This window comes from Macrotis lagotis, chromosome 1 (genome assembly GCF_037893015.1).
Source record: "Macrotis lagotis isolate mMagLag1 chromosome 1, bilby.v1.9.chrom.fasta, whole genome shotgun sequence".
Taxonomy (NCBI): Eukaryota; Metazoa; Chordata; class Mammalia; order Peramelemorphia; family Peramelidae; genus Macrotis; species Macrotis lagotis.
This window is the reverse complement of record NC_133658.1, coordinates 518,440,938-518,468,777: the sequence shown is the minus strand read 5'-3', so window position 1 is coordinate 518,468,777 and position 27,840 is coordinate 518,440,938. Positions and strand designations below refer to the sequence as shown.

General features: G+C 35.8%; 1 long non-coding RNA gene across 2 annotated transcripts in view; it reads right to left on the bottom strand.

The window, feature by feature from the left end:
* Positions 1 to 25,439, bottom strand: part of LOC141520883 (uncharacterized) — a 44,867-nt gene extending 19,428 nt beyond the window's left edge. For both annotated transcript variants that reach the window (XR_012477786.1, XR_012477787.1), the window contains exon 1: positions 25,248 to 25,439. This is a non-coding gene — a long non-coding RNA (uncharacterized LOC141520883). The remainder of the gene's footprint in view (positions 1 to 25,247) is intronic.
* Positions 25,440 to 27,840: the final 2,401 nt, after the last annotated feature.

Here is a 27,840-nt window from a genome sequence, read left to right as displayed (position 1 = left end):
TTCCTTAAGGATGTGATTTCTCTCTTATCACACTCAATTTGGATCAATGTACAACATGGAAACAAAATAAAGACTGACACATTGCTTTCTGTGGGGGTGGGGTGGGGGAAAGAAGTAAGATTGGGAGAAAAAATTGTTAAACTCAAAACTCAAATAAAATCTTTAAAAATAAAAAAAGATATTTGAGAATGAAGAGAGGAAACTATATATAATTCTATTTATCTATCTTATTTTATCTTCTATCTAGCTATCATCATCTATATCTATCTATCTACCATCTCCCCCCACCCCAAATCTAAGTACCATGGAAAGCAGCTGTAATTAAGAAAAACAATTGATTCACACAAATGGTCATAGGAGATAAAATTCAAGAATGAAGAAAAACCCATCACCTCAAATGTCTATGTGTCCCAAAAATCAGTAGAAATTCTAACATAAGGAAATAAATTTGATTCCATAGATACTTTGATTTGATTCCATAATAAATTTGATTCCATAGATTCCATACAACTTGTTGGAATTAAACATATGACTGGAATACTATTTTAAATGGATATTTAAAAGGAGTATGATAAACAAAGGGTGTGAATATCACATTTGGTATTAAGAAGCTATATTCATATAATGAAGTATAGATCAAGAGAAACATGATGGAAAACATTTGGGTGAAGATCAACAGATAAGGAAATAGAAGCAATTTTAGCAACAACATATGGACAAACTGGACAGAAAAGATAAATCATGAAGAATTTGGTATAGAAATCACAAAACTGGCAGGAAAGTCAAATTAAATAAATCAAGGAACATTTATTAAGAACCTACCCTGTAGTGTATGCAATTGTCAGACATGGTATTAAGAGCTTGGAGCAGAGAGGAAACCAAGATACTGTCCTTATTCTCAAGGAATTAATAATCTAATGCAGAGACAATATGCAAACAACTACATAAAAACACACATATATACATATATGTATATATACATAGATATGCATGTCAATATGTATTTGTGTGTGTATATGTATGTATAATAAATTGAGATAATCTGGTTAAGATAGACTGGCAAAGACTTCTTGCAGAAGATGAGACAAATAATTAAATGAGGAAAGTCAGGAAAGCCTATTATTAACACTATCTATCCTGAATCCTTGGCTACTCAGTGTTCAAAACCTGTTCTTCCTCCCTAATGCTGCCCATTCACCACTATATTTCCATTCTTCAACCCAAAGCCTTCAGTCTTTAGCTATATTCTCTCTGGAATGCCACTTTATAGGTAGGTAATAGACAACTTTCATTATAAAATCTTTTCCTTTCTAACTCCTTCCATCTTCTTACCCTCACTGAAACCTGGATCCCTCCTGATGACAAATTTCTCACTACCCTTTTAAATATTGCTTGCACTCTCACTCATAAGTGAACATATTGTTTTAGGAAAGCTGGAATATTCCTTGTTTTCCTTTGCTGTTTCCAGGCTTTCTCTGCAATTCTGACTGTAACCTCTCTTAGAGATTCAAATGATACATATTTATCACCCAATCAAAATTCTGATGACTATTTTCTACTGGAATATTCTACTTCCAAGTGAGTTCTTCACTTGGCGTGTGATCTTTTTCTCTTTCCCAGTGTCTACCCTAATACTAGGGCACTTCATCATACATAGTGATATTTTTTCAAACACCCTTACCTCTCATGTCCCATGACCCACCTCCTCCACTGTACCTCTGCTACACATAGAGAGAGAGTCATTCCATTGATCTAGCCATCACCTATGAATACATCATCTCCATGTTAAAGGACTCTGAAATTACCTCATCTGATTACAATCTGTTGCCATTCTCTCCCTACCTGCCTTGCAATCCAACTCCTGTTCTTCATCTTCATCATGACCTCTAATACTGTCAGCCCTCAATTCTTTCCCAAGTCATCACACTTCTTTCAATTTTTTTAGTTTATTCCCTAGAATTCTCTAAGTAGACCCTCATATTATCTGCCAAGATTGATAGATTTGTTTATTTGTTGTCTATTCTAATTCCTTTAATTTTTTCTTCTCTTATTGATATTTCAATGCAATATTGAATAATGACAATTGACAAATTTGCTTCACCCCAATCTTATTGGGAAGACTTCTAGCTTACCCCATTACAAATAATACTTATTGATGGTTATAGATAAATATCACTTTTCATTTTAAGGAAAATTTTCTTTATTCCTATGTTCCTCAGTGTTTTTAAAAAAAAATAGAAATGGGTATTGTATTTTGTCAAAGGGTTTTTTTCATCTGTTGAGTTTCCCTAATACTGAATTAGTCCTACATTCCTCACAGAAATCCCATCTGGACAAGTATGATCCTGGAATAACCTTTATTTTAAATTGATTTTAAAAATTGTAAAAAAAAAAGGAATAAAATTAAATTAAAAAATAAATGAATAAGGCAAAATGACAACAAAACAAGAATAAAATAAATAATCAGAAACCACGAAATAGAGAAACATCTTCAAAAATATCTAAATTAATATATTACCTAGAGACTTTAAATAAAATCTTTCATAGTCTGACCCCTTCCTACGTTTCAAATTTTCTAACATTTTACTACCTTTCATGTATCAGTGATCCAGTCATATTGCCTCTTTGCTGTTCCTCAAACAGATACTCCAACCCCTGTCTGAGCATCTTTGCTGGCTGTTTTCCATTCCTGGAACACCCTCCCTCCTTGTCTCTGCCTCCAAGACTCTGACTGTCTGTAAATCTCAGTTAAATCCTACCTTCTATGAGAAATCTTTCCCAGTCTGATACTATCCTTACTTTATTCCATATACTTTGTTTTTACATAGTTATTTGCATGTTGTCTTCTACATTAGACTGTGAGTTGCTTGAGAGCAGAGACTTTGGGGTTTTATTTTTGTTTTGTTTTTATTTTATTTTTTGACCTTTTTTATCCTCAGTGCTTAGCAAAGTCCTAGCTCACAGTAGGCATTTTAATAGTTGTTAGTTAAATGATAATTGGCTTATCCAATCTCAGAAAAATAAATAGTAAAAACTTTAGGAGAGTTACGGGAGTTGGGTAGAAAGGGAGGTTGAGAATAGAGTAAAAAGAGAAAAATACTCCTCACCCTAATAGATTGATTGGAGAAGTCTATCAGTTTTTAAAGGAATAATCAAAATCAATATTGCACAAATTGTTCTCAAAATTGAAAAAGAATATCCATCAGACTATTTAATGAGACAAATAAAAAAATCCACAAAATCTTGTCAAATATACTAGAGTAATTTATTTAAGAAATAATTTATTATGATCAAGATGAATTTATGTCAAGGAAATAAGGTGGGTTCAACATCAGAAGAACAATTAACTACAAGCAAATACTAAATAATAATAAACATCAAAAAAGCAAATGATTATCTAAATGAATGTAGAAAAAGCTTTTTGTCAAAGAGCAGAACATATTAATACTAGAAGAATACTCTTACAAAGAATAGACAAAGAAGACACACCAACCAACCAAATGACCGGCGGTATGAGTTGCACAATTATGTTTATTATAGTGAGGGGTATCCTGTACAAGATATCCTTCTCATTGCCCTTACCAGAATTTTTCCACCCCAGAGCTTAATTTTTAGGATACAGGACTATGGGAGGTAATCTGGCTACTGTGGGAGTCTCTTGGCCTCTCATATCAGGGAAGCACCACAGCATATCAGTAATACTGAGCAAAGCAGGAGTTGGTACCATGTGATGATAATATATGATAACCTACTACATCCTAACCTGTTTCTTGATGGATTAATGTCAATACAGTCTTTCTTCTCAAACCTTTCATCTTTGCTCACCTGACACTGCTGTAACTGCACACTCTTCAAAGTGTGAACCCTATTCTCACCCCATTCCACAGTGTCCCTGGCCTTCAAAAAGAAAAGAGAACTCTCCAGGGGATCTGACTCCCTTTGGATCCACTAAGGACAACAGAGACCATCTTCTATCCCTTCTGAATGGTGCCATCCTATTTCCCAGAACTGACTGACCCATGTTCAACTGCTGTTCACATGGAACCCTCCTCCACTTTGGCCTTCAAAAGTAATAGGAACACACTAGAATCTTTTCCTATAAATATGGGAGCATAACAAGGATGCCAATTCTCCCTACTATTATTTGATATAAAATTCTAGAAATAGCAATAAGAAAAGAAATAAATAAAAGTAAAAAGCAGAGTTAAACTATCTTGCTTTCTGTTAACATGGTCTTTTACTTAGAAAAGTCTAAGGAAATCAGAAAATACTTAATAATTGAGAAAATAGATTCAGTAAAGTGCCAGGCTATAAATTAAAATACACATACATAAACACAAATAGCATTTCTATATGATAAAAACAAATCCAAGAGGCACCAATGGAAAGAGAGATCCCATACAAAATAAGTATAAAAAACACAAATACTTGGGAATTATTCTAGGGTATAAAAAAATTTATACAATTGTAAGTACAAAGTGTTTCTTAAAAAAAGAAAGAACAACTGAAATAGCTGTTCATGGGCAGACTATGGCACTGTGATAAAAATAAAAATACTGCTAAAGTTCATTTACAGTTTTAATAGTATACCAATAAAATTTTCAAAAGAATAATTTACAATTCTTGATAAAATAGTAACAAAATTCATTTGGAAGAACAGAAAATATGGAATAAAAAGGGAAATAATGAAAAAAGTGAATGAAAGCAGTTCCAGATCTCAAACTAAGTTATGAAGCAGTAGTCATAAAACTCAGTTGGTAGCAGTTTAAAAAATATGGAAGTAGAAAAAAGAGAATAAGAAACAATGGAATTCCATAAATGAATATTCAATAAATCTGAAAGTATAATTTGCTTAGGAAAGAACTCCCTATTTGATAAAAAGAACTCAAGGAAATGGAAAGTAGTCTGGCAGTAATTAAGATTAGACCAACATTTGAAGTCATAGTCAAAAAGGATTTATGATATTAATATTAAAGATCATACTACAAAAAAAATTTAGAAGAGATGCAAATCACATATCTTTCACAACCAAACAGAAGCAACTATACAAAGATAAAACAGATCCTTCTGATTATATGAAATTGGAAAGCTTATAGTAAAAGAAGATGAATACATCTAGGATTGAATAAGTCAAATGAAGAAAAAAAGCAATTGTGTCAAATTTTTTAGATAATAGTTTTATATCCAAGATATAAAGATAATGAATACACATATATGTGAATGTGAATATACATCTACATACATCATTCATACATAATGTGTATGTGTATAGACATACATATATGGTAGAGAAGTAGGGAGAGAAAGGGAGGGGTGAGCAGTTAGGGGGCAGCAGTGGATAGAGAGCTGGATCTGTCATCAGGAAGATTTGGCTTCTCCCTAGCTGTTTTACCTTGGACAAATAACTTAACTTGTGCTTGATTCAGTCTCCTCCATTGCAAAATGGGAATAATAATTTCTATCTCCAGGATTACTATGAGGATCAATTGAGATATTTGTAAAGTGCTTTACAAAGCTTAAGGCACTATATAAGTGCTAGCTGATATATAATCAAAAGCCATTCCTCAACATAAAAGGGGTCAAAAGATATGAACAGTTACTGAAAGAATAATAAACCATTAAGAACCATATGAAAGAATGTTCTAAATCATTAATAAGAGCAGTGCAAATCAAAACATCCTTGAGATTTCAACTCATGCAGAAATGGCAAAAAGATGGGAATAGTCAATGTTGGAGGAGTTATGGCAAGGAGAAATATCAACAATCTCAGATATACAAATGAGTCAACTTGTATGGCAGAAAATGAAAAATTAAAAAGTCTCTTGATGAAGGTGAAAGAAGAGAGTTGTAAAAGCTTGAATCTTAACATTAAAAGAGGAAAAAAAACTAAGATCATGGCAAATAGTCCTATCACTTCCTGGCAAATAGAAGTGAAATGGAAGCAGTGTCAGATTTTATATTCTTCGGCTCAAAGATCACTACAGATGGCAATTGCAGCCATGAAATTAAGACTCTTACTCCTTGGAAGAAAAGCTATGGAAAATCTGAACAGCATACTAAAAAGCAAAGACCTCCCTTTACTGACAAAAATCAATATAGTCAAAACTCTGATTTTTCTAGTAACAATCTATGACTGTGAAAGTTGGACCATAAGGAAAGCTGAGTATTGTAGAATCGATGCTTTCAAATGTAGTCCTGAAGAAGACTTTTGAGGGTCCTTTGAAGAGCATTGAGATCAAATAATTCAATCCTTAAGGAAATTAATTCAAACTACATTGGAAGGACAAATAATGAAGCTAAAGCCTAAATATTTTGGCCACATATTGAGAAGACAGAATGAAAGGGTCATTGGAAAAGACCCTGATGTTGGGAAAGATTGAAGGTGAAAAGGGGCGGCTAGGTGGCGTAGTGGATAAAGCACCAGCCCTGGAGTCAGGAGTATCTGGGTTCAAATCTGGTCTCGGACACTTAATAATTACCTAGCTGTGTGGCCCTGGGCAAGCCACTTAGCCCCATTTTGCCTTGCAAAAAAAAAAAACCTAAAAAAAAAACGATTGAAGGCAAAAGGGGAAGGGGATGGCAGAGGATGGGATGGATAGATAGTGCATAGATAGATAGATATATAGATAGATAGATAGATAGATAGATAGGATGCAAGGATCATAAACTTGGGTCGACTTTGAGAGATATTGGAGAGAGAGGGACCTGGTGGGTTATGGTCCATGTTTTTATGCAGAGTTGGAAATGATTGAATAAATAAGCAATAACAATAAAAGGTACATTATTAGCCCACCATTGGTAGAGTTGTGGCTAGTATAATTATTTTGGAAAGTAATTTGGAATTATATAAATAAAGTGACTAAAATTATAGATTTGATTTTAACCTCTATGATTTTTGAATCTCTTTAATCAGAGATTCCATAATCAAGCATTTAACTAAAGGAGGTTATGGATAAGAAAGTCCCCCTAATATTCCAAAATGTTTAGGGCAACTTTTTTTATAGTAGCAAAAAATAGGAAATAAGGTAGATACAGATAATAACAACAATAATAACAACAATAACTAATATTTCTATAGTGCTTTAAGGTTTTCAAATGGTTTTATAAATATTATTTCTTTTTTTTTCTTATAACAATTCTGGGTGGTAGGTACCCTCACTAACCCCATTTTATACATGGGGAAATTGAAACAAATTGATGTTAAGTGACTTGCCCAGGGTCACAGAGTCAGTAAGTATTTGAAACTGCATTTGTAGTCCTTTTCCTGACTCCAGGTTCAATCTCTTTTCATTTCTCCATGAAGCTGCCATCAATTGGGCAACAGTTACACACATTATTACATGGATACTGTGCCATTAGAAATAATGAATATGACAAATACAGAAAAGCATGGAAAAGCTCATCTTCAGGTACAGACTATAAGGTCAAGAGGTATGAGGAACCAAAAGGCTTGAGAGGAATATAAATAATTGGGAAGCTTAGAGCCCTTTTGCCTCACTGACTTTTGTGAGAGACAGCTTTCAAAAAAAGGAAAATGTTGAGTAGGATATCATTTAGCTATGACAGATTAAAGGTGGGTCAAGGTGGAGTGATCTCCCCAGAATTTTATTCTGCTACTAATGAGATGAGGTCAGAAGTAGGCCAATGGATTTTGGAATTTGAAGGGAATGGATGACCATATGCATATCATGGATAGTGGTGAGATGTAAAGTAACCCAGATGGAACACTTTGATTCCCCCATTCTTACTAGCAGCTAACCTGTAGAAGCTACCATCACTGCTTCAATTACTTTCTTTCCATTTTTCCTTGAAACATAAGACGGGCAGAGGATAGGGAAGGAGAGACAGACTCAAATCTTATATACGGTATTTTTACAGGCTGAAATAAAAAAACATGTTCCTTTAAATGTTTTTTTCTATGTTCATTAATGCTTCAACCAAACCATGATTTTTTGCTGTGATTTATGCCTAAGTTCTCAATGCAAAATTTGATAATGAGAGGGAGAACTTATCTTTAAAGGGACAAGAGATATTTATTCCCTTAGAACAAGTTTGGGGGTTGGGAATAGCCTTGATAAAGAGAGAGAATACATACACATAGATAAATAATGTATATATGTTTATAGTCTATTATATATATATATATATGCATGAATTGTGTGCATATATTTGTATATGCACATGTATGCATGTGTGTATGTATATACATATGTATGTGAACTTATAGATATATATTTATACAGCTTTTACTTTGAGTTTAATATGAGAAAAATGAATGACAGTGGGGTATTTGTGAAGGAGGGTGGTATAGTTTAACTGAGTTTATCATTTGGCATTGTATACTCTGGTGGCTTTGGCCCTGGTGCTAGAAGAGATGAGTTACATGCATTTTCTAGTTTTGTCAATTTAATAAGAGTTCAGTTAGGGATACACCACTCTATATAGTGGGCTCTCTAACAATAATGCCACCAGCCCAACTACTAAATTTTGCTTTTAAGCCTATTCCTATAATTTCAGTAGTGTGGAGAATTCACAATGTGAAAAGTTTCTTCACTGATGTCATTCAGCAAATCATCTGTAAAAATCTTAGAGAGAGGCCTGGGGTACTAGACTTTCCCATGGTGACACAACTTGTATGTGTCAGAGGTAGGACTTGAATAAAGGTCTTCCTGACTAAAACCAGCCCTGGTGCTACAGAAAGATTACTAGACTTGAAGTCAGTGAAACTGAGGTCAAATCCTGAACCAATTATTTACCTATGATCTTGGAAAAGTAACCTAAATTTTGGGGGGCCTCAGTATCCTCATGTGTAAAATGAAGCTTCTAGATTGAATGATCTAGATAAAACTCTTCTGCATCTAAATGTATGGGTCTTTCTTCACTATATTATTCTACTTTATTAAAACAAATTGAATTTATTTGACCTTGAAAATTTCCATTAAACTGGTAGGGTAGGTCTCAAACCCTTCTTCCCAGCAAATTATTGTCAGTTCATATTTTTCTGCTTCAAGCTCCTAATCCTTGTGAATCTAAAATTGAATGACATGTAGGTTACGTCAGTAAGCTAAATTCTCTTGGATGGGATTCAACAAGGGATACTTTAACTAAAATCTATCATATTGTTAAAGGGAGTTTTTGATAAATTGATAAAAAAGAGTCAATATGATTTGATAAGGCTTTAATTCTTTTATCTCTTAAAAATTATTTTGTCTCACTATTATAATTGGAGAACTAGATAGATGATAGATAGATAGATAGATAGATGATATATAATATTCTAGAAAAATCCTTTCAAGGCTTTTTTGTTTTAAGATTCAAATTTTCTTCTTTAAAAACAATGGAATTCTACCACTATTGTTTTATCCTTCCTTCTTAAAGAAGACTATGACACCAGGGAGGTGATGCTATGACATCTATGTGAATTAGATTTGAGTGAGGGGGATACTGTACTATGTCACCAGCCTCACTTTCTTCTCTGAAGCCATCTGGGTTCAGTGGCCTGATAAGAATTATGATAACTGAAGATAGTCCTGGATGTAAGACAATGAGGGTTAAGTGACTTGCCCAAGATCACATAGCTAGTAACTTTCAAGTTTCTGAGACCAGATTTGAACTCAGGTCCTCCTGACTCAAGGGCCAATGGTCTATCAACTGAACCATATAACTGCACTCTACCAATATAAACCAGTCAACAAGATAACTACCATCAATTCCATATGCCTGCTCTTACAACTCTCCAACTTCCTGGGACTCTAAGTTGGAGAAAAAATGTCTTTCTCCATTGGTGGGAAAAGTTTTTCAACATACTGGTAAAAATATAGTTCTACCCTAAACTCTAGTTATGTTTCTATAGAACATACTTTTAATTGTAGGCTAGTGACTCTGAGCAATTAAGGCACTTTATACTTTTAGAAGGAAAATGGAAAGGAAGTAGACAAGGAATAGGTGGCAAATATGTAACTATGTATAAATGTATATTTATATGTATATTCTACAAACAAATATATATATATGTTTACCTATATGTGTATATTAATATGCATACATATGTGTATATATCTGTTGCTACTATTATCTACATTCATATACATATATGTAATAGCAGAAATTACTCAGTGTGAATAACAGAAGGTAAAAAATTTGTAAAAACCAGGCACATTATAAAATGCTGACATGAGAAAGACAGAGAGAGACAAAGAGAAAGAGAGAAAATTAGTATGGTAGCTTTGATCCCATTTTCATAGGGCCAGCCAAGCTGCATCACTCCCCAAGGATTCTAGATGTCTTTGCTATCAGATTGAACCCCCCACTGGCTGTGTTCCCCTATTTTAGGAGGCCAGTGGCTAGCATCTCCAGTTCCATTTAATCACTTAAAATCAATTTTAACTTTTTTAAAGGGATATTTTCTTCCAAGATACAGCAAGAACAAACATATAAACATTTCAACCCTCTATCATTTCTAAAATATACCCTATCCCACACAACTTTTATTTCTCTGGGCATATTGGGGGTGGGAATAGTAGTGATGAGGTTAGTCTCTCTGATGCAGCATGGCTAACCTATAAGCTTTTATCTTGGCTACTGATGGGCTGGAATCCTGAAGATCACTCCCCAAGATTGCTCTTTGCTCTTCAGGGCACTGATGTTATGGTCACTATCAGACTTGCAATGATAGGATGTTGAGGAGCCCTCTGGACCTTTATAGCTCACAGATACTTTTCCTGGTTACCTAAGTTCCTTGAGATGAAGAGAGACAGTTTCTGGTACTGACAGGCCTTTTTGAAAGCCTCTATAGCTAAGAATCTCTTCTTAAAAATATGGTTAGACACCCAGAAGCAGTTATAGATTGTCTATGTCTGCTGTGCAGTATGTTTCTCCAAGGCATTTCCTTTACATCATCATGATTCTCCTGAAAGCCAACTTCTCCACATGAGGATGCCCTCTGAGTCACTTTGGTCATGCCCCATTGTCCTCAGAAACTTGTCTTCTTTAAGTCTAGGATCAACTTAAATATATTTATCCTTCACACAGAGCAGCATTTATTTTCCTAGAAAGTAGTGACTATTACATATAACAGGAAGATAATTCCTACTGGTATTTGGCAACAAAGAAACAAACTAAAAGAAAGAAACAATGAAAGAAAGAAAAGGAAAGAAGAGAAAAGAAAAGAATCCCTATATATCAAAAGAGTGACATTCAAATAAGAGAGTAGAGAGATGTGTATCACCTTGGGTTTGGGAATGATTGTGCCTCCTAGTAGATGTATGTCCTGGTAGAAGTCCCTTCACTTCTCATTTTTCCTCATATGAAAAAGGAGTTAGACTAAATAGTGGCAAAATTACCTTCTAAGAATAATAATCTATGATGATCAATTTAGTATAAATGTTCAATTTGATCTCAATAAATCGATTTCTTTACTTCAGAAAATGTAAACCTGAAGCACAGGAAGGGAAGTCCAAAAGTTTGGGATCCCACATATTGTAGTGATTAAAATTCTGGATTTCTAGTTCTAGTTTTCTACTTTATTTTTTTGAAAAACCTCTTTTTCAGGTTACTCTAAATCTGGGCTATTTTCTATGATTCATATGCAACAAAGGGTGAAAAGTGGTGGCCTATAGAGATTTTTTTAAGTCTCTGTTAAAATGAATGAAAATTGGTTTTGAAGTAGGGGTCTAGGCTCATTTCCTGTGTGTGGTTAGAGGACCTGGTACAAGGGTTGACCTCCTGGTTTTCTCTCCCAAAGGTCACAGACCTAATCTGATGCCTCTTCACCTCTCACAGTTCAGCTTAAAAATGTCCATAGTGAAATGGAACCTGGTGCCAATAGCCTTCCATGTGTGTTAGGTTTTTGCAGATAACTTGGCTCTTTGTTATTCGCACTGAGCAAAGCTAGAAAAAAGATCGTTACCCTGATCCAACAGCATCTTAGTCATACCCCTTCCCATCTGAGGTCAAAAGCATTTTCTCCCTGCAGGAAGAAGAGCCTCCTGACAGTACCATCAGACCTGATTTTTAGGCAAAGCACAAAAGTTGTACAGGTGGTCAGCTCTGTTATTGGTCACAGCTCTGTAAGCCACATTAGTAATCAAGTCATAGTATGTATGTTATGCTGCAGATCACTGATCTCCCATGGCATAATTCTAAAGGATACCTAATCAACCAATCACAGGGAATTATACCCCATCACTGGATTTGTCTCCAGTACAAACATTTTTCCCTCTGTATTCATTATCAGCTGTTCTGCTATTGCTCTTCCTTCTACTACTAGTCTTCTCTGTCTATAAAAATTCTCAACCATCTCCCTTTCTCCACTGGGGGTGAGCCTCTCAGGAAGTTATTTCTAACCCATACCAGCAGTTACACAGTCAATATTCCACACACATCCCACCAACATCAGAACCATATGGTTGTGACACTTTACAGGGAAGGGTTTTGTTCTTTGGGGCAATGGCTGGTCAGAGTCCCATCCCCATCCTTCTTTTCTCAAGATACATTGGCAGGAATATCTTGGGATTTGCTTTGCAATTTCATTATATAATCTTCCCCCTTCCCCCCAAACAATTCTTCATCCAAACTAACATATTCCTGTTAAAGGTATTATCATCATTCCAGTCACCCAAATTTGAAACCTTAGCATCATTCTCAACTCTCTCCATTTATCTCTCCATAACACCCCAGTGCACACTGTCATTAACTCTCAATTGGATTGTATCAATATCCTTCTAGTTGGTATCCCTGATTCAAGTCTCTCCCCACTGAAAATCATCTTTCACAATACTATCAAGATACATTTCTCTACCCAATAAGCTTCAATGTCTCCCTATTGATCAAAAATATCATATTTATCCTATCCTTCAAAAATTTCCATTTTGTTAGTTTTATAATGTATTTAATTATTGGAATAGTGGTACTGAAATATAATTTATAAATAATACACATATAGTTGGGGTGCATTCTCAATTTTTTTCCTGTTAAGGGTTCACCGTTAAACATTTGGAGATCACTGGTATAAACCAGTTAAAGAGCTGGCTCAGGAATCAGAAAGATCTGAGTTTCAGTCTTGCCTCTGACATTCATCAGTTATAGGACTAGAAGTGAATCATCTAATGAACCTGAACCTTGATAGTCTCATTTGTAAAATGGAGATAATCATGCTAATTCTGAGAGTTATCCTCAGGGTCCAAAAGACCTGGGGTTAAGCAAGGCCTCTGTCACATTGTCCCTGGGCAAGTGCTTTAATTTTTCATTGTCCCTCACTCCTGATAATTATCAGGAGAAGTAGCACCATTCTCCCCTCACTACTTCACCTACTTTTCCCTTCCTTTTTTTTAATTGGTGTAGAAATTCAGACCTAGGGAGTCATCGAATTATAATCTCTAGTGCTCCAAGGGAATTTATGTCATCTAGTTCACAATTTTTTACAAATGAGGAAAGTGAAGCTCAGAGAGTTTAAATGATTTGCTCACATCCACCCAAGTAGCAAGCACTGAGTTCAAACTCAAATCCTCTAACTCCAAATCCAACATTCTTTCCTCTGGAGTACCTTGAAAAATAGGTTGATTTGACCCACAAATGAAGTTCAAGTCTGACCTAGAAATGCAATATGTCTACAAGACCAGGCAGTCCCATGCTTCTGGGGTTAGGGGTGTAAGAGGGAATGCTCATTAGTGGTACATCATTCACACAAATGGAAAAGGGGTTCTTTGGCCAGAGTCCAAGCCCTGCATTCAAATCCAATCCCTGATTGATAAATAGCAATATAAAGCATTGATTCTGAGACATAGCTCAGACCACAGCACTCATTCAGTAAATAGGAAGTGTGTAGCTACCACATGATGCAGTTACTTCAATATTTACCTTTCAAAAAAAATCAAAACAATCCCACAAAATATCCAGAATCCTTCACTTGCTTAGAATATTCTTGTTGTTGTAGTTTAGTCATTTCTGACTCTTTGTGATTCTCCCCCTCATTGGTTTGTTGGGGGGGTTTTTGGTAAAGATACTGAAGTGGTTTGCATTTCCTTTTCTAGCTCATTTTACAGAGCATGAAACTGAGGCAAACAGGGTAAATGACTTACCCAGGATCACACAGCTAAAAAAAGTATTTGAGACCAGATTTAAACTCAGGTCTTCCTGACTCAAGTTCTGTTATCCAATATCCACTGTGTCACTTGGCTTCCTGGACCATCCTAGTAGTCATTTCTTAAGAATTTTCACAAGTAATTCCCTGGGTAATCCTTCTGGGAGACTGGTTTCAGAACCTTTAAATTGAGCTTGTTTATAAATTATTATTCATCATCATCCTCCTCAACAAGTACATGGTGCCTTGGTGATAGAGGTGCTTCGTTAAAATAAGTAGTGATCCTTTAAGCTAGGTAGCTCAATGGATAAAGTACCAGATCTGGAGTCAGGAAGACTTGAGTTCAAATGTGACCTCAGACTCTTACTGGGCAAGTTGCTTCATCTTTTTTCCCTCAGCTTCTTTCTTATAAAATGAACTGAAGATGGATATGTCAAAGCACTTTAGTATCTTTGTCAAAACAAAAAACAAACAAACAAAAAAAACTGAAAGGGGTCACAAAGATGTGGAAATGATTGAACAACATCTTAGCCAGGTATTCTAGTTAAATACCTGAATAATCTAGTCAACTGCATGAATCCAGCTTCTAAGGCTTCAAATCAAGTACTGATAACAATGAGTTATTTACAATATTAGCTGTGGATATTAACTCCATGTTTCCTCTTCTTCTTCCCTCTATAAAATGAAATTAATCTAGTCATGCTTCCTCCCTATTTCATAGGTATGCAGTAAAAATAACAAGGAAGTGATTGTTAAGGCCCTATGCCAACACAAAATGCTAGCAGCAAATAGCATGTTATTAGCTTCATTATTTTTGCATTGTTGCTGGCATCATCAGGACTTGAGTCCCTGAACATTCCCACACAGGTAGCCAGCTGGGAATGCTAGGCATCCTATGAATGGTTATGGTGACTATTAATAATATACTTTAATAAAAGGAACCAGAAAGACTGATCATGCAAATACAATGGATGAGATACCAATCAATGATTTCAGGATTGTATTACAGAAATCTTTGTACCCTCCACAATGACTTGCCCACACAAATATGCCATGCATATCACATCTGCAGTGGTATTTGACTCTGGAATTTCAGGTAGGTGTGTGTTGGGGGGGAGGAAAGGGAGAGAGTCTCATCCGCTTACTTTGAACTCCCAACTCATCTTTACTTCTGATTCTATACAACTAAATTGACTTCTAGATTTTAGATAGTGAAGCATTACATGAATGAATATATATTTTATGAATATATATTAACACACATTAAGAACTGACTATATATGTGTATATACACAAATATATGTATATGTATATGTATATATATATATATATGACATGTGTGTCTGTGTGTCTGTATGTTTGTGTATCACTTAGATGGTACAGAGGATAGTACCAGACCTGAAGTCAGGAGATTCATCTTCCTGAGTTCAAATCTGACCTTAAATATTATAAGCTGTGTGATCCTGGACAAGTCACTTAAATCTGTAAAATGACCTGGAAAAGTAAATAGCAAACCATTATAATACCTTTGCCAATAAAACCCAAAATAGGATCACATAGAGTCAGACACAACTGAAACAATGACAAAATATGAAGTAGGTATATATATATATATATATATATATATATATATATATATATATATACATACACAAATACACATTTTTGTGACATACATATATGACTATGTAATACCATGTTAGAGGCCCTATATCACTTCAAACCATACTCATATCAGCATCAGTAAATACAAGTGAGATTAAAAATGGGATCAGGGAACCACAAGCAGAGGATTCCCTCAAAAGTCTGCAATTAGTGAGTTTTTGCTGCTATCAACCAAAGGCTTGGGCTCTCAGCAGCATAATTTTTTTTCCATTCTTTCTCTCATGGTTTTCCTATGCTTACCCAAAGAGAATGGATTCTTCTCTGGAGAATGGATGGAAAAGGAATTCCACAAAATGAAAATGGCCTGGAAGGAAGGGTATGATCTGTGTGTGGATAGAGAGAGAACCCATACTGATGAGGTCACAGCTCTTCCAAAATTCTGAAGTATTTTTTTTTCCACTGTAGCAGGTTTTCAACCACAGCAGACCCCAAATCACAGAAAATGTATATTTAGGTCCCTCTAAAACTATAGTCTTTTTAAAAAACAAATATACTGAGTATCTGATGTACTACTTGCTAAGGAGGTGCAAGGATGAAGAAGACTGCCCACATGAATTGAATAGAGCAGATAAAACCTGTGCACTAATAACTATTAGAAAAAAATGTGGGGGTGGGGGTGGGGGGGAATGCAAAAATACAATGAGAGACATGGAGGGAGAGAAATCTCTTCCAGCTATGGGTTTTAAGGGATTTGTCTCCACAGCTAGAATGATTACAGCATAGATAACATGCCATTGAGAGTAAAATGTGTCTTCTTGATCATGCTGTGCCAGGACAAATATCATCCCTATTGCCCCCTCTTCCTCTCTTCCCCACCCATATTTTGTTTGGATTTATTGCTTATAGACAAAGACTGTTTGCTTTTGTCTAGCCTCCTGTATCTAACAGCCTTATGAACTGTAGTCTTCAGTCTCTGGGTTGATTAAACATGGGGAGATATTGGCCCCCTTTCCAGTTTACCACTGTCCTGGTATAGCTTCATCATCTCCCTTCTTGGATTCCCAAGCTGACTCAAAAAGAGAAGGTTGATGTCAGATACAACCATAGTGACTTTGAGGGGGAAAATGTCAAGGTCAGAGAGGGACACAATGACCCTTCAAACAAAGCTGTAATCTTTCCATCAGCATAAGTTTTGTGATCCTCAGGCAGTCATAAGGGCATTAGTCTCTGGAAAACTGTAGCAGGATAAGAAAATGAGTAGACCTGGGCTCTGAGTTCTAGCACTTATCAAAGTAGAAATCTTGGGACCTCAGAAAAGGGAATGCTATCAGATGGCTGCTGTGTTGGTTAGGTTTAAGAAACTTTCTTTTTTTTTCTTTTTCTCTTTGTATTTCTTTGATATAACATCAGCAGGCTGAGTGACATTGGTAAGAGAAGATACATTCAGAAATGGATATGTCTCCCTGTCTGTTAATAAAAATACAATACACATACAGAAAGCATTTATTAACTACCTCCTGGGAGTACCCAGAGACCCTTCACAGAAGAGATGGCATTTGAATGGGACCTTGAAGAGAAGAAAGAGGGGGAAATGAACAGGCATAGCTAGAGGTACCATTGAAGGGTAAAATACACAGACACACACACATAAACACACACAAACACACAAACACAAAGAATATTTAAATTAGCTTTACAGCTCAGCAAAAAAAAAAAAAAAATCAAGTTTTTTTTATAGGTTCTCATTCCCTGTTTTATTTTTTAAGATATTTAGCCTGTATTTTTGGATGTTAGTCTTCCTTCTGGCTACTTGGTTCCAGGTTCTAACTATCCTGCAGCCAGTAGAATTGTTTATATTTTGCAATGGATTCCCATTGACTTTTCTTAGTCAAGTCTCTCTTTTCTGGATCCTTTCAGACAGTTTTAACGAAATTCCCCTCAGTGGGTGTTTCCCCAAGTGTTTCTTAACTGGCTGCCCCCCATTGCTCTTTAACAGTCAAGGAATCATCCTAGTTTCAGATCTCAATTTTTTCTAAACAGTTTCTTTTTTAATTCTATAGCTTGACTCTCCACTCTACCCATATATGCTTCCTAGTCTCATTGTCCTTTTGCCTCTCAGTCAGTCATCACTCAGTAAAAGAATTAGCATCTCAAAAGGCCTCCTTTACAGCTTATGACATTATCTATAGGAAAACAAATAACAAAGCTATGGGTCCTCCTTTCTATCCAGTAGTTCAATTTTTCTTTCTTTCCTAGAACTGAGAGATAACTTCTCCAGCAAGTCTGAAAGTGATTTGGGAGTCTTTCTCCCTATTTTCCCCTCCTTAAGAAAATTCTTCTTGTACTTAACTCATTACCTTTCCCCCCAAAACTCTAACTCTGCTGCTATTTCCATCAAGGGCAACACCTTAGTTCTAGTCATCCTGGTTTCCAACCTCAATTTAACCAGAACTCTACATTCTTTCTACTCATCCCCCATAGCCAAGCAGTTGCCAAATGTTACTCATTCCATCTCCACAATAGCTCTCCTCTTTTCTCTACTCCAAAGGCCATCAGCCTAAGTTTGCATCACTTACCTGAAATATTACAATAGAGGTCTAATTGATCTCTCAGCCTTCAATTTCCCCATTTCTAATCCAAAAAGCACACTGCTACCTAAGTAATATCTGTGCCAAAAGACAGATTAGATCAGATCCCTTCTTAAAGAGGTTCAGTACATGTGTAATAGGAAATATTATCTCCAAGGTCAAATACAAACTCTTATGATTGGTATTTAAAGTCCTTCACAATATGGATCCAGATGACTTTTCCATACTTGTTACAAATTATTCTCCATATTATGATTTTCCAAACTGGCCAACTTGCTGTCTTACAGGTCACTCAAAGCCTCTTAAAGGGCTGTCCTCTCCCATGTGTTTTGCCTTGGCTCAGTCTCATACAATTCCCAACCTCCTTAAAGGCTGAGCTCAGACAATTTTTGCTGTATGAAATCTTTTCTTATCCCTAATGTTTAGTGGTTCTTTCAAATCAGCATTACCAAGCACTTATGTTGTATGGATTGTGTTTTTATTAATATGTTCATAGGTTGTTTTTGCTGATAGAATGTAAGCTCATTGAGAGCAAGTATTATTTTCTTTTGCTATTACTACTGAAGGGCATTGCCTGAGATCTGGAAAAGACTTTATCTTGAAAAGATCAATCTCACCTCCTACATCCAGCCCATAGATAGACATCTTGATCTATGTCTTGCCACTGGATGGAGGAAACACTCTGATGACTCTGGAAGAGAGAGTGAAGCTGATGGTTGTGCATCTTTGCCTCACTAAAATCCAATATACTTGTGAGTCAAGATGTCACTCTCCTGATGTCATTGGTACTCTTCAAGAAGGAAGGGTGATCATGGTGGCTAGGTGGCGCAGTGGATAAAGCGCTGGCCCTGGAGTCAGGAGTACCTGGGTTCAAATCTGGTCTTAGATACTTAATGATTACCTAGCTGTGCAACCTTGGGCAAGCCACTTAACCCCATTTACCTTGCCAAAAAAAACTAAAAAAAAAGAAGGAAGGGTGATCAGTAACAAAGTAGTCACTTCATATATTAATAATTTATTTATTATATTATTATATTATAATAATTACTTTATAATTAAAAAATCATCTATTTTTTAAAAGTGATTCTCAAAAATGTACCCACAAGTCATAACAACTCATATTTATAAAATGCCTCAAAGTTTGCAAAGCCCATTCCTCAATAAAGAGCAAACAAAAAAACCCCCCTCTATTTAAAGGAATTTAAAAAAAAATTTTGGTCAAAAACAACCTCTCTCTCTCTCTCTCTCTCTCTCATCTTCTCTCTCTCTCTCTCTCTCTCACTCTTCTCTCTATATATATATATATATATATATATATATATATATATATCTACATATATATATGGATATAAATAGATATATACATATGTATACGTGTATATATATATGAATAATATAAATATATATATATATATATATATATATACACATTTACAAATAGAATTGGATGTGGTCTCACTGCCTGTAATACTGGGTTTAATAGAGCTTTGTAGTTAATAAGAAATTTCCACTTTAAAAATGAGACCTGGAGATTTTAAATGACTTGCTTAGTGCTCCATGTCAGTCCAATGCTTTGGAGACTTAAAGGTAGTTATATACAAGAATGAGACCAGTCTTTCAATGCTAAAAGCCCTATACTATGGAACTTTAACTTATACAAAAGGGAAGGCTATGATGTAGGTCAAGATAACAACAATTAAAGAGGAAACACAGAGAAGAGTCAGGGAGGAAAAAATACAAGAGAAAAAAATAACAACAACAACAAAAAAACAACCAACCAACCAAACTTATCTATACCTCCAACTAAGAACCAAAATAAGGAAGGACAGGCAAGAGACTCAACTAGGCAGGGCACTAGTACAAGGGACAGAATGATCTTTAAGTCATTGCAGAAAAAAAGGAGTCCATGGCAGTCTTACAACCCCAAGCTTGGTTCAGCATTACACTGATTTCTTAACATCTTAAGTCTTCTTACCATGTTTTATAGATGGAACTCCAACTTTCAATATTACCCCATGCATCAAGGCAGCTCATGTATACAGTATAAAGGGGGGATTTATAAAGAAGGATCATTGTCACCAGATGGGCTAACAGCATATAAATTTTTAGAAAGTGCTAGTAGATCTTTAGAAGTATCTAATTAGGGGACAGCTAGATGGCACAGTGGATAGAACACTGGCCCTGGAGTCAGGAGGACCTGAGTTCAAAGTTGGTCTCAGATACACAATAATTACCTAGCTGTGCAACCTTGGACAAGTCACTTAACCCCACTGCCTTGTAAAAAACTAAAAAAAAATGTATCTACTCAGGATGGGGTGCCAGGCAGGAGAAGGAGGGCATGTTGTCTAGGGCAAAGACAGTTACCAACCAAAAAAAAAACATTCTGGGTCCAAAAAACCCCAAAACAAAAAAACTTCTAGACTAGCTACCACACCGGCTCAAACAAATAGAAAGAGCTGAGGCAAGACTCAGGTATAAGTTTTCTGGCTCCCAAATAAAATCCTTTGTTTTGGTGGAAGCCTTCTTTGACCCCTCTTTATTCTGATGCCTTACCTCTGTTGATTATTTCCTATGTATCTTAGTATATAGCTTGTTTTATATATATTGGTTTTCTTGTGGCCTCCTCCATTATATTATAAACTCCTTGAAGGCAGGAATTATCTTTTGCCTCTTTTTGTGTCCCCTGAGCTTAGCACATTGCCCAGTACAAAGACATATTTCAAACCTATTTATTAATTGAAGTCCAATGCTCTTTCATTTACACTGTGTTCCAACAAGGAAGGTATCACATAATTCACAATGAATGGAGGCGATGAATGTTCACCACTGCTCTTTTACCTTCATGGGAACAGTTCCAACTTTAGTTTCCTAAATAATTCAACACATATTTATTACGTGATTACTCTATACCAAGCCTTGTGTTAGGTGATGAGGATACAAAGACCAATGAAACAATTTCTGCCCTCAGGGAGTTCACATTTTACTAACTCTGATTTCACAATCATGCTTTAAGACATTCCACATTTCCTCACTGATTCACACAACAGACACATAATAAATAGTCTGTATATCCATTATGTAGGACACTATGCAGAACATAATTGTGGTAAAATCCACCTACCACCAATTTACCTTCCATGACATCCTCTCCTGCAGAATCAAGACTCTCCAATTAAATCAAACATATCTACTCATGCAAATTAATATATAATGTTTGTAGATGTTACATGCAAAAACCAGTCCACACTGTTGTGCTGGAAGGGTGAAAATCCTAAAGAAAGTCTATCTCTTAGGTAAACAAATGACTATTTTCATCAAGAAGACCCAGAGTGGGCTAAGATTACCATAAAGTGTTATATATCCTTTGATTAATCATTGTAATTTTTATATGTGAAAACAGCTGCCCTGTGTAGCACTAGAACAGGAAACCCTTCCCCCACCACTACATTTTGGAACAGTATGTTTCTGAAAGAGAGAGAATGTAATTTGTTTCTTGGTTATGGAATTTGATACTGCTTGGTAAACAGCAGGGCCCTGGCATCAAATACAGTGAAGAGAGCTTTAGAAATATTGGCTCAGGCCATTTTGCGTGGGTTGTGGTAACTAATATGGGGGTGGAGTGGGGGAATTAAGAGTAAGAAGCCCCTGTTCTTGCTATAAAACATTTCCCTCTTTCTTCTGACCTTTGAGATAAATCATTCATTTATATTCACCTCCAAACAAGTTGAGTAGCAACCTGCTTTCTTTAGTTTGCTGTAGCCAGCCCACATGAGAGGAGGGATCTAGATGGGTAATATTTGCTTTCCTTATCACTTCTGGAGTAAATAGCTTGGAGAGTTAGTCATTGGAGTGCTTATGTGTGTGTATGTTATGGGAAGTGTATACAAGGAGTATGCTGGTAAGTATTTAACTAGTTCTCCAAAAAAAAGTATCTATGACTCACTTTTAAGTTTAATTTGCATTATTAATATTCAGCCTATCACTTTTCTTAAGACTTAATCAACAAGGGGTGGCTAGGTGGTGTAGTGGACTAACTACTGGAGTCTGGAGTGCCTGGGTTCAAATCCAGTCTCAGACACTTAATAATTACCTAGCTGTGTGGCCTTGGGCAAGCCACTTAACTCCATTTGCATTGCAAAAACCTAAAAAAGGAAGACTTAATCAACAAAACAATAAATCAAACTTATTTTGTAGTGTTTGCCAATTTCAGTCCTTCCACTGAAAATTTAACAGCTACATCTCTTAAGTGACTGGCTCCAGCACACTGGAGCCTGATTGATTAAACTGATATTTTTCTTATGGTTCAAGTTCATGAATTATTAGATAAATAAATATGATATTTTCCTTCGCAGTGTGGCAGAATGGAGGAAAGCACTAGCCAGAAGATCTGGGTAAAAATCCTTGCTCCTGTATTTACTAGCTCTGACCCTGAGCAAAGTCACTAACTTCTCTGAGCTTCAGTTTCTTTATCTGTAAAATGGGACTAAAAATACATTTATTTTCTACCTCATGGAATTGTTAGAAAGTATTATAAGAACATGACCTATTCTTTTTTAAAAATTTATTTGGGAGCTGCCAGGTAGTGCAGTGGATAGAACACTGGCCCTGGAATCAGAAGTACCTGAGTTTAAAGCGGAACTCAGACATGTAGTAATTACCTAGCTGTGTGGTCTTGGGCAAGTCACTTAACCCCATTGCCTTGCAAAAAAAAAACCCTTAAAAATTGTTTATTTTTTCATATTACTATGATAATCTTGTTGTAAAAGTAAACACAATCTTCCCTCCCCCTACAAAAACAGAGAAACCTCAAGAAAAATAAAGAGAGAGAAAAAAGTATACTTCAGATACCATCAACTCTGCCTTTGGGATGGATTGCATTATTTATCATAAGTCCATCAGAAAAGTTGATTCAATATTTTTTCCCACAGTTGCTATTTCTGTTGTACCTGCCTCCATCCTATGCCTTCCCACCCCCATTTATTCTATTCTCTCTTTCCTTTCACTCTGTCCCTTCTCAAAAGTGTGATGTATCTGACTACCCTGACACATGATCTTCCCTCTTTTCTATCCCCTACACCTTTCCCCTCCCCTCCCCCTCTCCCCTTTACCTATCCCATCCCTTTCCTCTCCTTTTTTCTCTAGGGTAAGCTAGATCTCTATACCCTATTGAATGAGTATGTTATTTCCTCTCTGAGCCACTTCTGATGAGAATGAAAGCTCACTCATTCCCCCTCACTTCCCCCCTTCCACTCCATTGCAAAAAGTTTTTCTTGATTCTTTTACATGAAATATATTAGCCCATTCTACCTCTACCTTTCTCCCAGTACATTCCTTCTTGCCCATTAACTCCATCTTTATAATATATTATACCTTCATATTCAACTCTATATTATACCTTCATATTCAACTCCCTCTTGAGCCTTGTCTATATATGCTCCTTCTAACTGCCCTAATAAATGAGAAAGTTCTTATGAGTTATCAGTAACATCTTTCCATACAGGAATACAAGCAGTTTGCCATCCTTAAATCCCTCCTAATTTGCTCTTCCCATCCACCTTCTCTTATGCTGAGTCCTGAAGTAAACTTTCTGTTCAGCTCAGCTCATTTCAACAAAAAAATATGGAAGAACCCTTAAAGTAGATGCCACTAAATCCTGTGTAATCCTGACTGCAGCTTCACAACATTTGAATTGTTTCTCTCTGGCTGCTCTGTTTGTAATATTTTCTCCATGACTTGGGAGTTCTGAAATTTGGCTTAATATTCCTGGAAGTTTGTATTGGGGATCTCTTTCAGGAGGTGATCAGTGGATTTCCTCAATTTCTAGTTTACCCTCTGCTTCTAGGATATTAGGATAATTTTCCTGGAGAATTTCTTGAAAATAAAGTCTTGGTTCTTTTTCTGGTCATGACTTTCAGATAGTTCTATAATTTTATATTATCTCTGACCTGTTTTCCAGGTCAGTTGTTTTTCCAATGGGATAGTTCATATTTTCTTCTAGCTTTTCATTCTTATGGTTTTTCTTTATTGTTTCTTGATTTCTCACAAAGTATCACTACCCTTATCTCAATTCTACATTTGAAGGAATTATTTTCTTCAAGGAGCTTTTGTTTCTCCATTTCTAATTCTCCTTTGTAAGGCATTCTTCTCCTCATTGACCTTGTGGACTGCTTTTTTCCATTTAACCAAACTGTTTTTAAGGTGTTATTTTCTTCGGTAATTTTTTTTATAATTCCTTCACCAAGTTGCTGGCTTGGCTTTAATGATTTTCCCACATTGCTCTTATTTTTCTTCCCAATTTTTCCTCTATCTCCCTTTCTTGATTTTCAAAATCTTTTTTGAGTTCTTCCATAGGTTGACACCAATTCATATTTTCCTTGGAGGCTTTGGATACTTTGACTTTGTCATTTTCTGAGTATGTACTTTTATCCTCCATGGGACCAAAGTAATTGTCTATGGTCAGATTCTTTTTTTTTTTCTGTTGTTTGCTCATTTCCTCAGTCTATGACTTGGTTTTAAGTCTTTGTTGAGGCAGGGTTCTGCTTCCAGAGTGAAGGTTACACTTTTCGAAGTTTTTGATGGTTTTGGCAATGGTTTGGGGGAACATTTTCCCCAGGAACCTCAATTCTTTCAAGGTCTTATGAACTCTCTGACCTGTGCTCTGGTCTGTGGATGTCCACAAGCACTCCCCTCTGTCCTGGACCTGTGAGGAGGGTCACTGCTCCACTATGGCAATATGGGATCCCAGACTACAACCTGGATCTAAATATGGGCAAAGCAACAGAGTGCTTCACTATCCCAGGGAATAGTGAAGAGACCTCTGCAGTCTCCCCGATCCCCTTACTGCTTCAAGGCTGAGAGCTCTGGAAGCAGGGGCTCCAAAGACCTGCTTCTGGTTCCTGGGCCTGGATCTGCACAGAGATGGCACTGGCCTGGGCTCTGTGCTCACTCTGGTGTGGCAGAGTTTTCCCACTGACCTTCCAATTTGTCCTTGGCAGTTCCTGGGCTGAGAAGTCTGGAAATCACTCCCTCTGATAGAGATCCAGACACCTCCAGGGATCTAGGCACCTGTGGACTGTTCCTGGATGGCTAGAGCTGATTTGCTCCAGTGGCCAGTCCAACCTGGGCTGTGCTGTGACCCTTTTCATCCCTGGGGGAACAAGTTGTCTTGGACCAGAAAATTGTTTCACTCAGTCTTTCTCTGGGTTCTGCCATTCTAGAATTTGGTTAGAGTCATAATTTATAAGCATTTGGAGTGGTCTGGAATTTTCTGCCTTCACTCTGCCATCTTGGTTCTGTCCCCCACCCTGTGATCTATTCTTGGGGGGTGAAATGGTTATTTAAGCTCTCAGGAAACAGAATTCACAGATTATAAGTATTATCTCCTTTGTTTACAGCTTTCTCTTTTACTCATACAGCCTTATCCTAGCTCAGTATCTCATCACCTCTCACTTGTAATATTGAAACAGCTACCCAATTGACTCTTTGTTACAAGTCTCTTTCCTTTCTAAGCTATCCTCTACATTGATAACAAAGTGATTTTTCCTAAGCATAGGTCTGGTCATGTGATTTCCTTAATAAATTCCAATGACTCCTTATTACCTCTAGGATCCTCTCTAAGTTCTTCTGTTTAGCCTTCAAAGCCCTTCACAACTTGCCCCCAGTATACTCTTCCAATCTTATTAGGCACTACCCTCTTTGCTATCCTCAATGGTCTAATGAAACTATTAGATTGTAAGCTCCTTGAGGGCAGGGACTGTCTTTTTGCCTTTTTTTGTATTCCCATTGTTCAGTACAGTGCCTAGCAAATAGTAGGCACTTAATAAATGTTGATTGATTGTTTCTCATACAGGACATTCTTTCTCCCATTTCTATGACTTACTGATTTATACTGTCTATTCAATTATAGAATTCCTTATTCCTTCTACATTCAATCTGTCCTGATTCCCCTAAATTCTTAAACCTACTCTGATTTTTATGTTGTATTTATTGTATTTCTATTACATGCATATATCTATATATAACTGTATTTATATAGAGATGTTTACATATAGATATGTTCACTTATATTTTTATAGTTATATCTTATAGTTATGAATTAATCTTTCTTAATAGAGTTATATTTCCTGAAGGCAGGGACTATATCATCATTGTCTTTGTATTTCCAGTGCTGAAAGAGTGACTAATGTTGTGCTTGTTGGTGGATCGGAATATTATTGCTATATAAGAAATGAGGAGCAGGAAGATTTCAGAAAAACCTAGAAAAATGTACATGAAGTGATGCTGAGTGAAGTGAGCAAGAGAACAAATGTACACTTGAACAACAACATTGTGCATGATCAAAAACAATTCTAAAAGACCTTCCACATCCAGAGAAAGAACTATGGAATCTACATGCAAATCAAAGCATCCTATTTTCACTTTTAAAAATTTTTTTGTTTGTTTTTTCTTTCTCATGTGTTTTCACTTTTTGTTCTGATATTATGGATGTATGTGTAATATGATTGTGCATGTATAACCTGTATCAAATTATTTGCTATCTTAGTGTTAGGGAAGGGAAGGATGGGAGGGAGAAAACTTTACAAATTTGAATGTTGAAAATTATATTTACATATCATTGGGAAAATAAATAAAAAATGTATTTTTTTACTCATTCAAATTCTTACAATTTATTTAAATATATTATTTATTTTATATAATATAATATTAATATATTATATAATAATGAATTACTATTTAAATGATTTTATTAAATTTATTTTTAATTTAAAAAAAAAAACTACTTTGTAGCTTCCCAAAGTCTCTGGGCATTCCCCAGCATATTACAGCCCTTCCTAAAAATGTGGTACCCACAACTGAACACATTGTCCAATGAGAGCAAGACTATTACATTCCTCCAGGCCTGGTTACCATTTCTTCCTTAATGCAGCCTAAAATCCCTCTAACTGTTTTTTAAAATTACTTCTGTATCATTGTTTTCCTTTATATGAGAGGCTGCAAGGTGAAGAACTGACCTTGGAGCTAGGAACATCTAGGTTCAAACCCTGATCTGTGATTCTTGGAAAATCACTTATACTGTCAGTGTTCTCGGCAACTTTCTAAGATCATAAGTTGAAGAGAAAGATATCATCTTTCATAGGTAGAGGCAATTTTCTCATCTAAGAATTTCCCTAACCCAATGAATCTTAGGTAAGGTCTCTATCTTTGCTTACTCATATTATATTTACAATCCTTTAAAATCCTTTTAAAACAAGATTGTTATCTCTCCCATCTTGACTTCTAAAGTTGAATATTAAGCCAAGTATATCTTTATATTTTCCCTATTCTATGTCATCTACTTATATTCATCACAATATTTTAAGGTAATAAGATATTTTTGGATCCTTATTCACTGAATGTGTTAACTATCTCTGCTAGTTTTCTGTAATCTGACAATTTGATAATCCTTCTATCTTTTCCTTTGTCAAAATTACTGGCTAAAATATTAACCACCAGCATAGGTTCAACATCATATTCAGGAGCATCAACCCCCATCCCCCACCCCAGACTTCTTTTTAGGTTTATAGATAA